Source organism: Canis lupus, chromosome 15, assembly GCF_048164855.1.
Source record: "Canis lupus baileyi chromosome 15, mCanLup2.hap1, whole genome shotgun sequence".
Lineage (NCBI taxonomy): Eukaryota > Metazoa > Chordata > Mammalia > Carnivora > Canidae > Canis > Canis lupus.
Genome location: NC_132852.1, coordinates 33,013,469 through 33,032,411, shown reverse-complemented (window position 1 = coordinate 33,032,411; position 18,943 = coordinate 33,013,469). Strand labels below are relative to the sequence as shown.

Genomic DNA, 18,943 nt, shown 5'->3' with positions numbered 1-18,943 from the left:
ATAAATAGATGTTTTATTTTTTATTTCAGCATCCCGCAGGATCTCTATATACACCTCGCATTTCCATACCCCACTTTGAGCTTATTTAACAGAGGACATCAAATTGATCTGATTTCTCAATTTTTGACTCTGCTGATAAAATCAGATAGGAGCAATGAGTTTGGGTGAGGGAATGGCACAATGCAGTGGAGGAGATGGGGAAGCTTCAGCTACTTCCTAGGGGTAACAGACAGGATAAACTGTTTTCTCAACATCTGTGGCTTAATGCCCTCTTCCCTCTGCAGCCACAGTACTTAAAAGGAAACAACTAAGCCATGTAATGTCTTTCATGTTTCCTCCCTTAAAAAAAAAAAAAAGACAGAAAGAAAGAAAAAAAGAAACAAACTTTGAATGAGCCTAGTCAGTAAAGAAAGGTCAAGTGAAGCCACCATGGCACATTGTGTTCTGGGGAGTCTTTTTTCCCCTCCACACTGAGCAGGATAAAGGACCCAGTCGTGACTGCCACACAGTGGCTTCTTAATTGAGTCTTCCATCTTCATGGGCCAGATGAGGGAGTCACTTAAAAGGGGATAAATTCAAAAACCATGTGCAGTTTCAGAACAAATTGTCCAAGCCACCTAAAAGTGGAGTTCTTTAAAATCCTGCTGCTGCTTCTGCCACACGGGGCTCTTGCGGGTTCCAGCCAAAGAACCGCTGCGTTTAAAGTACAGATCCCTGTAATGAAGTGACATTTGACTGTTCACAGTGAATTATATAGTCTCTCACACGAGAGTAGTATTCGCAATTGCATTTTCTCAACTCTATTTCAGTGAGAAAACAGCCCGTGAAGCATCCAGAAGCTTTGTGTAGATCCGTGGGAATCCCGAGGTGAGGCAGAGCACAGGCTGGTCCCTTACAGGATGCTGGTGGAGGCCTGATCATGGAAGACAATTTGGGGCAAGTGTTACAGGAGTTCTGGGTAATAAAAGAAATATACAGAGAACATGAACCTGTTGTTAACTTGGAAGTTGGATGAACAGGGGCCTTTACTGAGACAGGCAGGAATAAGGGAGACCTGGAGATGCCACAAGACCCACAGGAAAGAGAGATGGTAATATTTAGGGACAGAAGCTGAAAATCCAGAACAGGATGACCTCTTACATGTAAGGCTCTTTATCTTGAGATAAATTCATATTAAATTTACATCTGGAAACATGAAATAATCAAGCTGAGGAAAAATGAAACTAAATATAATAGCTTCACTAAGTTCTTGGTCTAACATATTTATGCTGAGACCATCACTGATACAAATAAGTATAGTAGCAACTTATGTAAGTAGTAAAATGGAAAGTTAAAATCCATACATCCAATTGCCATGTGAAGCAAAAGGGCTATTTGGCAAGCATAAAAGATCACTGATACAGCACTCATAAAGCAATCTTAACATTTCTGGCTTTATCCAGAACTAATTGAGTGACCCTAGGCAAATTTGGGCTTTGTTTTACTCATCAGTAATATGAGAGAGCCTATGATGTTATATCTTTATTACCATAAAAGTAGTACAGAAATATGGCAAAAGAAGCAACAGTGTAGGATTTAAAAAGAACTTCTTACCCTACCTTTCTCATTCGCAATGAACCCTCAGTCCATTTTCTCAGAGTAAACCATTTATGATACTTTCTTCAAAGTCTTACACATTTATGCAAATGCACATATGTAAATACTTTTTTATACATTTATTTTTTATTGGTGTTCAATTTGCCAACACATAGAATAACACCCAGTGCTCATTCCATCAAGTGCCCCCCTCAGTGCCCGTCACGCAGTCACCCCCACCCCCTGCCCACATCCCCATCTGCCACCCCTAGTTCGTTTCCCAGAGTTAGGAGTCTCTCATGTTCTGTCTCCCTTTCTGATATTTCCCACTCATTTTTTCTCCTCTCCCCTTTATTCCCTTTCATTATTTTTTATATTCCCCAAATGAATGAGACCATATAATGTTTGTCCTTCTCCGATTGACTTATTTCACTCAGCATAATACCCTCCAGTTCCATCCACATTGAAGCAAATGGTGGGTATTTGTCATTTCCAATGGCTGAGGAATATTCCATTGTATACATAGGCCACTTCTCCTTTATCCATTCATCTTTCGATGGGCACCGAGGCTCCTTCCACAGTTTGGCTATTGGTGGACATTGCTGCTATAAACATCGGGGTGCAGGTGTCCCGGCATTTCATTGCACCTGTATCTTTGGGGTAAATCCCCAGCAGTGCAATTGCTGGGTCATAGGGTAGCTCTATTTTTAACTCTTTGAGGAAACTCCACATAGTTTTCCAGAGTGGCTGCACCAGTTCACATTCCCACCAACAGTGCAGGAGGGTTCCCCTTTCTCCACATCTTCTCCAACATTTGTTGTTTCCTGCCTTGTTAATTTTCCCCATTCTCACTGGTGTGAGGTGGTATCTCATTGTGGTTTTGATTTGTATTTCCCTGATGGCAAGTGATGCAGACTTCTTGCAAGATACATCCATGAAGGCAAGAGAAACAAAAGCAAAAATGAACTATTGGGACTTCATCAAGATAAGTAGCTTTTGCACAGCAAAAGATACAGTCAACAAAACTCAAAGACAACCTACAGAATGGGAGAAGATATTTCCAAGTGGCGTATCAGATAAAGGGTTAGTATTCAAGATCTATAAAGAACTTATTAAACTCAACAGCAAAGAAACAAACAATCCAATCATGAAATGTGCAAGACATGAACAGAAATCATACAGGCACAGTTTGTGGTGCCCCAAGATAGACAGAGGAAGACATAGACATGGCCAACAAGCACATATGTAAATACTTTAAAAGCAAGTGAAATTTTATTACACATACTGTTCAGATCTTATTTACATTATAATATGTGTTACAGGGAATTGTGTCTCCTCAAAATTCACGTGTTAATGTCCTAACTCCCAATACTTCAGAGTGTGACAGTATCTTGAGATAGAATTCTTTTTTTTTTTTTTTAAGATTTTATTTGACACAGAGATAGACTGGAGGGAGAGAAAGAGAGAGAGAGCACAAGCAGGAGGAGGGGCAGAGGGAGAGGGAGAAGCAGACTCCCTGCTGTGCAGAGGGCTGACTAGGGACTCTTCCAGGACCCTGAGATGGTGACCTGAGCTGAAGATAGATGCTTAAATGACAGAACCATCTAGATGCCCACGGAGATACAATCTTTAAAGACATGATTAGAGGGATCCCTGGAAGGCTCAGTGGTTGAGCATCTGCCTTTGGCTCAGGTCGTGATCCCAGGGTCCTGGGATTGAGTCCTGCATTGAGCTCCCTGCAGGGAGCCTGCTTCTCCTTCTACGTATGTCTCTGCTCTCTCTCTTTCTCTCTCTCTCATAAATAAATAAATAAAATATTTTTAAAAGAGATGATTAGAGCAAAATGAAGTCACCTGAGTGGGCCCTAATCCAATGTGACCAGAGTCCTTATAAGAAAGAGATTAGGACACGGCACAGATGGAAGAGCATATGAAACACTGGAATAAGACAGCTATGTATAAGCCAAAGATAAAAAGCTCTCAGAAGAAATGAATCCTACCAACACCTTGATCTTGAACTTTAAGCTTCCAGAATTGTGAGAAAATTAATTTCTGTAGTTTAAGCCACCTAATCTGTAGTGCTTTGCTGTGGCAACCCTAATGAACTAACAAAATATATTGTAAATATCTTTACATATCAGCACATACAGATCTACCTTACATTGTAACAGTTCTATAACATTCTATTTTATAGATATGATACAATTGATTTTACAATTAGTGGAAATATAGGTTGTAGTTTGCCTCTTCTTTGATGGCCAGAGGTCAAGGTACATCCTCTCTGGGGGAAGAACATGCTACTCAGAGCCACTGCACTTTTCTACACACTATGATTAGTACAAGCTGACCTCATTTTATTGCACTTTGCTCTATTACACTTCTCAGATACTATGTTTTTCACAAAGTGATGGTTTGTGGCAAGTCTATCTATGCCATTTTTCCAACATCATTTGCTCACTTCATGTCTCTGTGTTACATTTTGTTATTCTTGCAAGCTTTTTCATTATTATTTTGTTGTTGTTGCCATGGTGATCTGTGATCAGTGATATATTGCAGTACTACTGCAATTATCTTGAAGCACCACAAACTGTGCCTGTATAAGACAGTGAACTTAATTGATACATGTGTGTCTTCTGATGGCTCCACTAACCAGCCATTCTTCATCTCTTTTCCTTTCTTCAGGCCTCCGTATTCCCTGAGATACAACAATATTGAAATTAGACCAATTAATAACCCTACAATGGCCTCTATGTATTCAAGTGAGATGAAAAGTTGCATGTTTCTCACTTTACATCAAAAGCTAGAAATGACTAAGCTTAGTGACAAAGGCATGTCAAAAGTCAAGACAAACTGAAAACTAGACCTCTTGCATCAAATAGCCACTATAAATGCTGAAGAAAAGTTCTCAGAGAAAATTAAAAGTCCTACTTCAGTGAACACACAAATGATAAGAAAATATAGCAGCCTCATTACTATATGGAGAAAGTTTAAGTGGTCTGGATAGCAGATCAAACCAACCACAACATTCTGTTAAGCCAAAGCTTAATCCAGAGCAAGGCTCTACTTGTCTTTAGTTCTATGAAGGCCGAGAGAGATGAAGAAGCTATGGAGGAAAAGTTAGAAGCTGGCAGATGTTGGTTCATGAGGTTGAAGGAAAGATGCCTTCTCCATAACATAAAAACGCAAAGTGAAGCAGCAAATGCTGATGAAGAAACTGCAGCAAGTTATCCAGAGGTCTAGTTAAGATGATTAGTGAAAATGGCTACACTAAATAATAGCTGTACAATGCAGATGAAACAGTTTTCTTTTGGAAGAAGATACTGCCTAGGACTTTCATAGCTAGAGAAGAGAAGTCAATGCTTGCCTTCACAGCTTCAAAGGACAGGCTGACTCTTTTGTTAGGTGCTAAGGCAGCTGGTGATTTTCAGTTGAAGGCAATGCTCATTACCATTCCCAAAATTCTAGAGCCCTTATAAATTATGCCAAGTCTACTCTATCTGTGTTTTGTCAATGGAACATCAAAGCCTGGATGACAGTACATCTGTCAAAATATATTGAATAATTTAAGCCCACTCTTGGGAACTACTGCTCAGAAGAAAAAAAAATATTTCAAATATTTCTCTTCATTGACAATGCTTCTGGCTACCCAAGAGCTCTGATGGTACAATGAAATTAATATTGTTTTTATGCCTGCTAACACACATCCATTCAGCAGCCCAGGGATCAAGAAGTGATTCTGACTTTCAAGTCTTGTTGTTTAAGAAATACCTATAAGCCCATATGTGCCATAGATAATGATTCCTCTGATGGATCTGAGCAATGTGAATTGAAAACCTTCCAGACAGGATTCACCATTCTAGATGCTACTAAGACATTAGTGATTCAAGGGAAGAGGTCAAAATGTCATCATTAACCGGCATTTGGAAGAAATTGATTCCAACTGTCATGAACCCCTCAAAGTCATCAAGACTTAAGTGGAACAAGTAACTGCAGATGTGGAGAAACAGAACCAAGTGGATCCTGAAGATGTGACCGAATAGCTGCAATCTCATGATCAAACATAAACACACATGGAGTTGCTTCTTGTTTGTTTGTTTTTAAGATTTACTTATATATTTAAGAGAGAGAGAGAGAAAAAGAGAGTATGAGTGCAAGAGAAAGAAGAAGAGGAAAGAGAATCTTAAGCAGATTACATGCTGAGTTTGGAGGCTGACATGGGGCTCAATCCCAGGATCCCAAGATCACGAATTGGATGCTTAACTGACTGCATCACCCAGACATCCCAAGGAGTTGCCTCTTATGGGTGAGCAAAAAAAAAAAAAAAGATTTCTTGAGATGGAATCTACTCATGAAGATGCTGTGAATATTGTTGACATGACAAGAAAGGATTGAGGATATTACATAAACATAAAGGGCTTAAGGGGCAGCAGGGCTTTAGAAGATTGACATCAATTTTTAATGAAGTTCTACTGTGGTAAAAATGCTATAAAATAGTATGGCATGATACAAGGAAATTGTTTGTGAAGGAAAGAGTAAATCAATGAGGCAAACTATATTGTTTTCTTATTTTAAGAAATTGTCGCAGTCACTCCAGCCTTCAGCAACCACCAACCTGATCAGTCAGTAGTCATCAACGTTGAGGCAAGACCCTCCACCAGCAAAAATATTACAATTCACTAAATCTCCAATAATGGTAGGTATTTTTTAGCAATAAAATATTTTTAAATTAAGTTATTTACATTTTTTTTAGACCTAATCCTATTAGGGGCACCTGGGTGACTGAGTTGGCTAGGCGTCTGCCTTTGGCTCAAGTCATGATCCCAGAGTCCTGGAAAGGAGCCCCACACTGTGCTCCCTGCTCAGTGGGGAGTCTGCTTCTCCCTCTCCCTCTGCCTGACACTCCCCTCACTTGTGCTCTCTCTCAGTATCTCTGTCTCTCTCTCCAAAATAAATAAATAAAGTCTTTAAAAAATAAACATAATGCTATTATCATTTAGTACAGTATTGTGTACACAATTTTTTTTTTGTGGGATGACCATTTTATTTTATTTTTATTTTTATTTTTTTTAATTTAATTTTATTTTTTTTAATTTATTTTTTATTGGTGTTCAATTTACTAACATACAGAATAACCCCCAGTGCCCGTCACCCATTCACTCCCACCCCCCGCCCTCCTCCCCTTCTACCACCCCTAGTTCGTTTCCCAGAGTTAGCAGTCTTTACGTTCTGTCTCCCTTTCTGATATTTCCCACACATTTCTTCCCCCTTCCCTTATATTCCCTTTCACTATTATTTATATTCCCCAAATGAATGAGAACATATAATGTTTGTCCTTCTCCGACTGGCTTACTTCACTCAGCATAATACCCTCCAGTTCCCTCCACGTTGAAGCAAATGGTGGGTATTTGTCATTTCTAATAGCTGAGTAATATTCCATCGTATACATAGACCACATCTTCTTTATCCATTCATCTTTCGTTGGACACCGAGGCTCCTTCCACAGTTTGGCTATCGTGGCCATTGCTGCTATAAACATCGGGGTGCAGGTGTCCCGGCGTTTCATTGCATTTGTATCTTTGGAGTAAATCCCCAACAGTGCAATTGCTGGGTCGTAGGGCAGGTCTATTTTTAACTGTTTGAGGAACCTCCACACAGTTTTCCAGAGTGGCTGCACCAGTTCACATTCCCACCAACAGTGTATGAGGGTTCCCTTTTCTCCGCATCCTCTCCAACATTTGTTGTTTCCTGCCTTGTTAATTTTCCCCATTCTCACTGGTGTGAGGTGGTATCTCATTGTGGTTTTGATTTGTATTTCCCTGATGGCAAGTGATGCAGAGCATTTTCTCATGTGCATGTTGGCCATGTCTATGTCTTCCTCTGTGAGATTTCTGTTCATGTCTTTTGCCCATTTCATGATTGGATTGTTTGTTTCTTTGGTGTTGAGTTTAAGAAGTTCTTTATAGATCTTGGAAACTAGCCCTTTATCTGATACGTCATTTGCAAATATCTTCTCCCATTCTGTAGGTTGTCTTTGAGTTTTGTTGACTGTATCCTTTGCTGTGCAAAAGCTTCTTATCTTGATGAAGTCCCAATAGTTCATTTTTGCTTTTGTTTCTTTTGCCTTCGTGGATGTATCTTGCAAGAAGTTACTGTGGCCGAGTTCAAAAAGGGTGTTGCCTCTGTTCTTCTCTAGGATTTTGATGGAATCTTGTCTCACATTTAGATCTTTCATCCATTTTGAGTTTATCTTTGTGTATGGTGAAAGAGAGTGGTCTAGTTTCATTCTTCTGCATGTGGATGTCCAATTTTCCCAGCACCATTTATTGAAGAGACTGTCTTTCTTCCAATGGATAGTCTTTCCTCCTTTATCGAATATTAGTTGCCCATAAAGTTCAGGGTCCACTTCTGGATTCTCTATTCTGTTCCACTGATCTATGTGTCTGTTTTTGTGCCAGTACCACACTGTCTTGATGACCACAGCTTTGTAGTACAACCTGAAATCTGGCATTGTGATGCCCCCAGCTATGGTTTTCTTTTTTAAAATTCCCCTGGCTATTCGGGGTCTTTTCTGATTCCACACAAATCTTAAAATAATTTGTTCTAACTCTCTGAAGAAAGTCCATGGTATTTTGATAGGGATTGCGTTAAACGTGTATATTGCCCTGGGTAACATTGACATTTTCACAATATTAATTCTGCCAATCCATGAGCATGGAATATTTTTCCATCTCTTTGTGTCTTCCTCAATTTCTTTCAGAAGTGTTCTATAGTTTTGAGGGTATAGATCCTTTACATCTTTGGTTAGGTTTATTCCTAGGTATCTTATGCTTTTGGGTGCAATTGTAAATGGGATTGACTCCTTAATTTCCACAATTTTTATATGCACTGGGAAACCAAAAAAATTGACTCACTTTATTATGATATTTGCTTTATTGTGGTGATCTGGAACTAAATCCACAATATCTCTTAGCTATGTCTATACTGAATAAAAGTTAACAGGCAATAAAAGATAGGACCAAATGCCTAAAAACCAAGATAAAAATGTAGACAATAGATTTCTTTTTCCACTTATGAAGGAGTAACTTCTATAACATAATCTTTACTGTCTTAATTTGAAAATTGAAGAACAAGGAAAAACAACTTTTCAGACACTGAACAACATCAGCAAAGGCCCATAATTTTTAAAATAATGGAAATAAATAAAATAAGTCTCACAGTTGTCCTTATTTCCTCAGATCAGTCTCTGATTTGTGATGAAGAGAGGGGAACTCAGAGCTCAGAGATGTTCTTGAAGAGAATAAACATATAATGAATGCAGGGAGAATGAAGGGGCTAAATTTTGCAGCCCAGGATGCCAGAGAAGAGGGAGCTAAGCAGAGAAAGAGCTCTAGAACTATGTAAAAGAGACCTCATTAGTCTTTTGTCAAACACCAATCTCTACTTTTCTAGGGGAAAGTCCAGGAAGCCAGGCAAATAACAGCATCAGGGAAAGCAAATTACTGGGGAACTATAAGCCAACTCACCCCCCCCCAAAAAAAAAATTAAAAAACAATCTCCAGGGTTCATGCACACTTGAGAATCTTCTGAACTTCTATAAGCTACACTGAAGAGCCCTTGTTGGGAATGTGAGGCCTTTAATGAAGACTCCAGAAGAGTAAAACATAACTCTTAAGATTGAATTAACTCTTGAGGGAAAGTTACTATAAAACTTCCCTAACATATTAAAAGCAAGATTAAACTGTTTTTTAAGCAATTTAATTGCTTTCTGACTGGATTCTGGCACTCCTTTAGGATACAAGAAAATCCAGCAATTTCAACAATGTATAATTCAAAATATCTAACATTGAATAAAAGAATTAATAAGCATGTGAAGTAATAGATAAAACTGATCAATTAATAAGAGAAAATTGGTAAACTAAAGAAACAGAGAAATGAAGGAGAAGATAAAATTAGCAAATATTGAGTCTTCCAAGAGGATACTACGATGAGATTGAAGGTGAAAGGATTTTATCAGAATTTATACCTGTAAAAGAAAATAGGGAGCAAGCTGAGGAAGGCTGGGAATGGAATCAGACTATAATTAAAGTGTGACTCCAAGTGAAGGTAGGAGAAAGAGAAGATTGAGTGGAAAACTCCTATTGTCATGTGGTCTAAGAAAGTTTTGGTAAAATCATTGTTCTATCTTTGAGTCAAAGCCACCTAACTAAAGCATGCCTTTCTCTCAGGAATGAACCTGCCTAGGTAGCTCAGCCACACTTAGTCATCAGCAAGAGCAACCTATGAGAGACATGGCTTTGGTGGAAATCTGGTATGGTTTCAAAGTGCAGCTGTTTGTGCCCTTAGTCAATTATTTTCCATGTAGTAAAAGATCTTTGAGGTGGTCTCACAACTGCAATAGCAGACAAGGACTTTAAAACAGCTATTGTAGGACACCTGGATGGCTCAGTGGTTGAGCATCTGCCTTTGGCTCAGGTCATGATCCTGGGGTCCTGGGATGGAGTCCCGCATCAGGCTTCCCACGAAAAGCTTGCTTTTCCTTCTGCCTGTGTCTCTGTCTCACTCTGTGTCTCTCATGAATAAATAAATAAGATCTTTTTTTAAAAAAACAGCTATTGTAAATATGCTTAAGATCATAAAGGAAACCATAAACATAATGATAGAAATGGGAAATATAAAAGAACCCAAACATAACTCCTAAAGATGAAAAAATTCAATATAGAAATATTTTTAGGGACATCTGGGTGGCTCAGTGAGTTAAGTGTCTGCCTTTGGCTCAGGTCATGATCTGGGGGTTTGAGATTAAGTGGCATCCAGCTCCCTGCTCATCAGCAGGAAGTCTGTTTCTCCTTCCTCTGCCCTCCTTCCCCTTGCTGTGCTCTCACTTTCATTCAAATAAATACATAGAATCATCACACACACACACAAAAAAAGACATGCCATATAATCAAATTGCTGAAACCAAGAAGTACAGGGAAAATCTTAAAATTAGCCGGAAAAATATATTTACTACCCATAGTGGAATAATGACTGAAGACTTGACAGAATTATGCAAATCAGAAAGCAAAGAAATTAGTTCTTTAAAGTGTTAAAATAAAATATTCTTAATTGTTGAATTTTATACCTCATGAAAATATGTTTCAAAAATGCAGGTGAGGATAAGATTTTACAGACAAAACTGATTATCCATCACCATCTCACCTATATCTCACTAAACTACAGATCTTCTACATTTTCTGGGGAACCTTGCATTCACACCAGAGTTTCCCAAAATTGGGACTATTAACATTAAAGCGAGATAATTCTTTGTGAAGAAGGATGTCATGCTCACTATAGCCTATCTTCAGCATTTCTAGCCTATACCCAGTAACTGCCAGTAGCAAACCCCTTGCACCCACCAGAAAAGCTCTCACCACCAAAAATGTCTATAGATATTGCCAAACTTCCTGGAAGTCAAAATTATACCTACTCCCCTACTAAAAACCACAAATCTACACAAATTAATAGAAAGTGCCAAAGGTGGTAATTGTGAGAAAAAAATATAATATTTGTTTTCATTTTAAAATTCAATTAAAAGCTAATGGACATTTAAAGTAAAAATTTAATAGTGTATTATAGAATCTTTAACACATGTAAATGTAAAATATTTGACAATAGTATAAAGGACAGGAAGGAATGAAAGTGTATTCTTATGAATTTCTTACATTGTGTCTGAAGTGGTGTAATATTATTTGAGACTGCAATGTGTTAAAGATGTATTTTGTAAAACTAGGAGCAAATACTAAAATATTTTTAAGGTATAAATAGTATATTTATTTTTTTAAAGATTTTATTTATTTATTCATGAGAGACACACACACACAGAGAGGCGGAGACACAGGCAGGGGGAGAAGCAGGCTCCATGCAGGGAGCTGAAAGTGGGACTAGATCCTGGGTCTCCAGGATCGGGCCCTTGGCTGAAGGTGGCGCTAAACCGCCGAGCCACCCGGGCTGCCCTAAATAGTATATTTATAATATTTAAATAAAGCACAAATGAAACAAAGCCCAGAAGTGATCCATATATTGCAGTTATTATTTTTTTTTAAGATTTTACTTATTTATTCATGAGAGACACTGAGAGAAAGGCAGAGAGGTAGGCAGAGGGAGAAGCAGGAACATAGATTTTAAAATAATTGTTATACATATGTTCAAGAAAATAATTTACAAGATGAAACACAAGAAAACCTAAAAGTGATATATGACAACTATAATTAAAAATACATATGGAAAAGAACATGAAATAAAACATGAGTCAACATAAAATAACCAAATGAATCATGAAAAGAGAATTATGTAAAATATTGAATTAGCATGAAAGACATATGGCACATGCACATAATATGTATGCAAGTGAAGTTATAGAAGGAAAGGAGAAAGGATAGTACAGATGAAATATGAAAAGAATTAATGATCAAGAACTTTCAAAATCTGACATAAACATTACACAATGCTTTTTATAAATATCAAGAAGATATATTTGTAAATTTATGTGTATTAGAAAATTCTTATGAAATAAAAACTTACCAGATATTATAGAAAACCAATATGAAAACCTGAAGTATCTGAAGTCTATGAAAAACTACAATTTCTCATTTAGAAAACTCTAGCCCTAGATTGCTTTAGTACTGAATACTTACCAATGTTTGAAGTAGTAAATAAAATATAAGCTACTTAGAAATAAATATAATGGAAAATATGCCAGACTCTTAACATAAAAATTAAAAACCTTAATTGAAAGAAATTTTAAGACCTAAATAAATGGAGGAACATACCATGTTCATGGATAAGAAAACTCATTATGGTAAAGATTTGAATTCACCCCAATTTGACCTACAGATTCAATACAATTGCATAAGTATCCTGATAGGATGTTTAGTAAGAATTAATATGCTAATTTTAAAGTGTATATGAAAATACAATGGTCCAGAAATATCTAAAACAATTTTAAAACGAAAGTTTGAAGACTTTCTTAATCTGATTAAAAACATTAATTTAAAAGAATGTTTAGTTATGAAATATTGAAACTTTCTATTGAGGAAAGAAATCAAACAAGAAGAAATGCTATCATCATTTCTATTCAATAATACACCAGAAGTCCTAGTGAAAGCAAAAAGGTAAGAAAAATATGGTATGATATTGGAACAATTTTAGTTAAACAGATTAAGAAAATAGAATGAAAGCCTAGAATAAACCTGGATATACATTGTTACTTAATTTGTGGTAATTTGACACAAAGTTGATGGACAAAGAATTATCAAGAAATGATATTAGATTAATTAAATAATCATGGAAATAATTAATCATGACATTTAACTCTCACTGAAGTTAGATCTAGTTGTAAAAGGTAAAATAATAAAGCTTCTACAAAATAACAAAGAAAATTACCCTTGTGGGTTTGGGGTGGGTAAAAACCTTTGAATAGAATGTAGCAGAATTGAACATATTTGAGAATTTAATTTTATTAAAATTAGGAAGTCTTATTTATCGAAAGTCCACAAAGAGAGTAAAAAGACAAGTTTTGAGGAAGAGAATGCAGTGGAGACACACATACACAAACACATGCACATATAATAAAACCAGGACATTTATAATATTAAATTTATTAAATTTACTCTTTATGGTTCTTAGGTTGTAGGTCCCGATTAAGAAGACCTTACTCCCATGAACATATCAGCAAAATGACTCATATTTATGTAACTATCTTTGGTATAAAGGCTGAATTACATCTCTAGTTTTATTTTTCCTTACTGCTAAACTGTTGTTCCAACACTGTTTTTTTTTAACAATCTCATCTCCTTTTCTTACTATTTTGAAATATTACTGTTACATATACACTTTTCCATTTGTGTTAGAGATACTTTATGAACTTTTTTACATGTTTTTTCATTTACTGCTCTACCAGTTTACAAACCCAAGTCACACTAAAATAATCCAGTTACATTTCAGCTCTGAATTTTATGTTTTTCAATAGGGTATGCTTCTATATTTGTTTTTAAGTGGGAGATTTTGTGATTCATGGATTTGTAGACAAACCTTCATAAATAGTAAAATATTTTGAGATTTTGCTCAAAACTTAGCTTCCCCATAAAGTGAGTTTTAAAACTTTTCCAAAGATATACCCTAATCTCTCCATTAATAATCTGCTCTCAAGGACCTCGTTCCCCCAGGCTTGTTCAGCCAATTTGGTTCAGGTACATATATAGATGAATGAATAACTTTTTAGAATAATGATATGCAGCCTCCATTCAATCAATGCTTAACTCTTAACAGTAGAAATGGGGAGTGAGGTCAAGGGTGTAGGATGCTTTTCATTGCACTCAGTAGAAAAATATATAACAAAACATTTCAGTAAAGCTCACCTGACCTTCTTATTGAATCACAAAATGAACAAACATAAATCAGAGCTGACAAGGTTGAGTCTCTCTCCTCAGAGTTTTGAAAATAATAATATATCATCCTCTAACAATATAACATCCATCCTCCCCCACATTCTCTCTCATCTTGTTGGCAAAAGGTCCCTCTTTTCAAAAACAAACCTTCATTACACCAGATGAATGTAGTTCTTATGCCAGAGAAAGAGTATCAGATTCATACTAAAGGGAAGATTGTTTCATACAAGGACTTGCCAGAAAAAGACTTAGAGATGAATTATGTTGAAGCTCCCTGTGCTCCTTTAATGAAAATTCTAGTATGTAGCCAGATGTTTTATTGGGGAAGGGAATCAAGAGAAACATAGATTGTCCTGCCACTCATCTGAATACTGAAGCTGAAATTAGAGTGATTCACAAATGCACATAATTGCCGGAATATTTATCTTTTTCAAAAAAAAAAAAAAAAGAAGAAGAAGAAGAAAAAGAAGAAGGAGAGAAGAACCTCTCCCTCCCCTCCATTTTCCTTTTCCTTCTGTAAAATAAAAATCAGACCTTTGATTTGAGAATTCGGGAGACTATGTCCCTGTGTCAGAAACAACTAATGCTATTATTGTATTTGCAGCCTGAGGGAAAGCCTGGATCTGATAATTGTATGTACTCCTGAATAATGCAGAGGCAAATTTCCTGACCTCTTGGGTGTTTCTTGCAGCAAAGAATGAACACAAGGAGAAGCTAAGGTAAAGCCAACCAAAAGCCAATTAGCATCTTTCAGTAGCTACAGAACATATGTTTTTTTATTATTCATTTATTCATTCAGTAGATATTTATTGATTTTGTCCATTTATGCCAGGTACTCTTTGAAGGGCTGGGAATATAGCAATAAACAAAATACATAAATTTCTTCTCCTATTGGAGCTTACATACTGGGGGTTGGAGGAGGCAAAAAATTAACAAATAATTAAATAAATATTTAATATGTTAGATGGTAATAAACATTAAGAAGCAAATGAAGCAGTTAGGGGAAGTGCCTAGGGGAAAGGCGTCTTGTTTTATATAAAGGGGACAATAAAACTCTTGCTAATAAGGTGGGATTGGAGTAGAGATTTCAAGGATATGAGAGATGAGCCTGGATGGTTTTTAAAATATGCCAACAACAACAAAATATGCCATCAAATTATTTGATACTCTTTCCTTAAACAGGTGGAACTGAATCCTTTCTCTTGAGTGTAAGCTGGATTCAGTGATTCATGGAACACAACCTGCCACGAATAACCCTGTCAAGTGGCCTGTGTGGGGAGATACTGAAGCCTCTTTCCAACAAAATCTGGAAGCAAACTCTTCAGTTCTCATCACATCTTCAGACTCTACAACCCTGGCCAACAGCCTAACTGCAACCTCACAAAAAACCCTCTCCTCTCTGAGACAGAACCCACTCCCAGATTCTTGATCCTCAGAAACTGTGTGAGATCACAAATATTGATTGTTCTAAGCAAAAAAAACTTAATAGAAAGTTTTTTAGGGGTAATAGAAAACTAATTCATCATCTAAGGGGATGCCTGAGTAAGAGCCACCCAGGGAACAAGAGTAGCAAGTACAAAGATCTCATGGAGGGAGCCTGACTGTTTTGAGTAGAACTAACAGGAGAGTAAACTGAGGGAAAGTACAAGCAGATGGTGACTAAAAGGTAACATCAGATTAGAGCACGCCAGTCTTAAGAGCCATTGTGAATTAACTATAAAAGGATGTAATCTGGAAAGATTGAAGGTAGTAGCCAGAGAATGGATGATTGAAACTGAAATTATGGAGGGGTACAGTTAGTCAAGGATATGAGAGAAGACTGGAAACAAAATTATTAATGAAGAGGTAAAAAGTTTGAAGAAAAAAATCAAGTTTTAGGGTCTTCTTATGAAGATTTCAGTTTGTTTCTCTCCTGCATATGTATACTATCAGGCAAAATGCTCAATGGATCATCTCAATTTGAACATCATCATTAATAGCAAAACAACCCAAAAGGTATTATTTTATTGCAAAACAGACAGAACCTTGATTTCGAAGATTGAAATTTAGTAAGCTTTCTAATTTGTAGAGAAGTAAATTGAAAAATCACTTCTAAATTAATATCTCCAGCTCCCTATCATTCTCATCTATTTTATTCAGTGTAAATTGATTTTATTATCATTTCTCTGTTCCAAACAGATTTATCAAATTTAAACTCTCAAAATTTAGTGATTTTTCTTTCAAGTGTCTTTGTACATATTTCTCATTTAAAGTGTGGCTAATTTTGTTAGGTGTAAATTGGAATTTATGGCTTCAAGTGTTATCTAAGTGAAACGTTGAATCCCTCAGCCTACAGGAGGGGTCATCTTCCACTTCTCTTCCTTCTGGGCTGAATATAGTACAAACAGAATTAATGGGTTATAATGGCAAAATACTCAAATTTGAATAAAGACAGTAACAAAGGGTGGTCATAAGCTGAGAACACTAACTTCAGAAGGAATTTGTATATATAAGATAAGGTGGTAATAAGTAGATTTTATTCTATCACATCAGTATTCTTTTCAATGAAGTATGTTTTCTATTTTCTAAAACCATTCTTGTCTATTGATTAATTAACTACGACTATGCAGCCAAATGCTAGATAGTAAATATGGATTTGACTATCTCACACCATTATTTTATAGAGATATCATGAGCACGGTAATGTCAGGCTGTGAAAAACGTTTAATACTATTTAATTTTATTAAGCTGTAGAGCTTGTCAGGAATCTGGAAGTTATTTTGTAATCATTTCATTTTCAATCTTTTGACATTTTGAAAACCTTGATTTAGAATTATTTTCTTCACGGACAGTTATTTCCTGCTCTTTGTCCTCTAGCACTCAGTGAAGCATAGATGTAAAGTCATTTAAATCTTTGAATTTTAGAGACTCTATAATTAAAAATTGTGGTTTAAAGTTTTTCTTAAAAGTAGGGCTAATTAAGAGAATGTCAATAATTTTTTTTTTGTAAATAACTGTTTTCAGCAGATGGCTAAGAACAATTGCAAAATAAAATCTCACAGTACTTAATTACCTGTGAATATAAAATTGGGCAGAAAACATGTGTTATCCAAATTGGTGTGCATGTAAGTATATAGTGTGTGTCTTATAGGAAGAAATGTTGGGAAAAAATAGCTGTGTTTTCTTTAAAAAAAAAAGATTTATTTATTTTAGAGAGAGAGAGCCTGTGCACAGTGAAGGAGAGGCAGATGGAGAGGGAAAGAGAATCTCAGGCAGATTCTGTGCTGAGTGCCAAGCCCAACACAGGGTTCGATCTCACACCCTGAGATCATGACCTGAGCCAAAATCAAGAGTCAGACACACAACTGTCTGAGCCACCTAGGTGTCCCTTAGCTGTATTTACTTAAGACTAAAACTTGCCAGAGAAGGATTCTTAGTAATGTAGCTGGAAATGTTCAAAGTTCATATTTAACTCAATACCATTCGATCTAAATAAGTCAATGTGTACCGCATAGCAAATTAAGCAAATGACAGAGAGTAATTTTCTCTGAAGTAGAGGACTATTAACAAACAGAATATGCCATCAGCATTAAGTTTCCAGAAACACTGTTTAAAGTAATTTATAGGTTGGCCAATGATTACATTTTTCTTTCTCATTTGTACTCAAGAGGATAATTTTTAATTAAAATAATACACAGAGGCCAATTTAGCTTGACACATAGTAGATGAAAATGAAAGTTTGCTAGGTTGTTTATATTTGTTTAGTTTGGCTGGATTGTTTGCCCCTTCTTTCTCACTTTTTCATGAAATTACAGTTACAGAAGATTTACTGTGTTTACAGTGTGAAATGTGAAGGAGAAAAATGGAAGTTGTTTTTATTTTTTTGTTTTGTTTACCTGGGCTTTTATACCCCTGAGGAATGTTATTGCATTCACATAAATTGACATAAGAGTTGCAAATCCTTCTGCTTCTGCCTAAAACCAACTTAGGTGTTTTCTCTGGAAAACAAAACTAAATGCTCCCCTTAGTTCAAAAACTGTGTGTTCTCTTCTTATCAAATGCTTATTTATTCATCAAGTATTTACTGGAATCTTGCCAAATATCAGTCAATCTTCTTGGCGTTGAGGGTTATTAGTGGGCCAAATAGACAAAAATCCCTACCCTTTCCAGTTCCAGAAAATAAACAATAAATAAATTGAATTAGTGATTGTATAGAATGTCATAAAGCAGTAAGCAGAATGGGGAGGAAGCGCAAAGGAAGTGGGAAAAACTAAGATAGGAGAAATGCAACTTTAAATAACAAGTTAAGAAAAGCATAATAACCTGTTAGAAGATAGAATTACATTGGCTCCTATTGTTGCTCTTGTTTAGAAATGACCTTTCAGTCCAATTATTGTCAAAATCAATCCAAATTTGTTCACAGCTGCTGTAGGGGGTGTGAATTATACTCCACAATATATGGGCCTATACGAGGATACAATTTTTCAAAAACAAATTTTCCACATGGTCAGGGACTTTCTATTCAGTTTCCATGATTGGGCCTTTCCCAGCTCCCAAGTTTGTAGAAGAAATTTTATTTTGGATTTTATTTGGGTTCCCCTGGCTTTTGTTCCTCCTTAATCACCATGAACATAATCTCAAAACCCAACAGTTGCTTGAAGACCCTCAGCATAAGGGCGATTGTCCGTTTTTCTTTCTAAATAGTCTATGCAGCTATTCCACTCTGGAGGGCTTTTCAGTGCTGTGAGGATGAGCAATAATAATCTTTCTATTCTTGGGAACTGCCTCAAACCTGCCCATCTCCTTATGGCTTTTCTTAGCTCCTAACTTGCTGCCACTTCTCCATAATCCCTTACTTTTTGTGGTTCCTACCCAATCTACACTCAAGGAAGCTCAAGATTGTCTTATACTTTCCAGAAGAAATGACATGAAAGGAGATGTTGGCACATCTGCTATAGCCCTTCT

At 36.4% G+C, this 18,943-nt stretch overlaps 1 long non-coding RNA gene across 1 annotated transcript; it reads left to right on the top strand.

Moving 5' to 3' along the window:
• The first annotated feature begins 4,267 nt into the window (after window positions 1-4,267).
• LOC140605521 (uncharacterized) lies at window positions 4,268-16,127 on the top strand. The gene is made up of 3 exons (XR_012008175.1): window positions 4,268-6,267; window positions 14,604-14,718; window positions 15,182-16,127. It is a non-coding gene; the product is annotated as an uncharacterized lncRNA (long non-coding RNA).
• The last annotated feature ends 2,816 nt before the right edge of the window (window positions 16,128-18,943 follow it).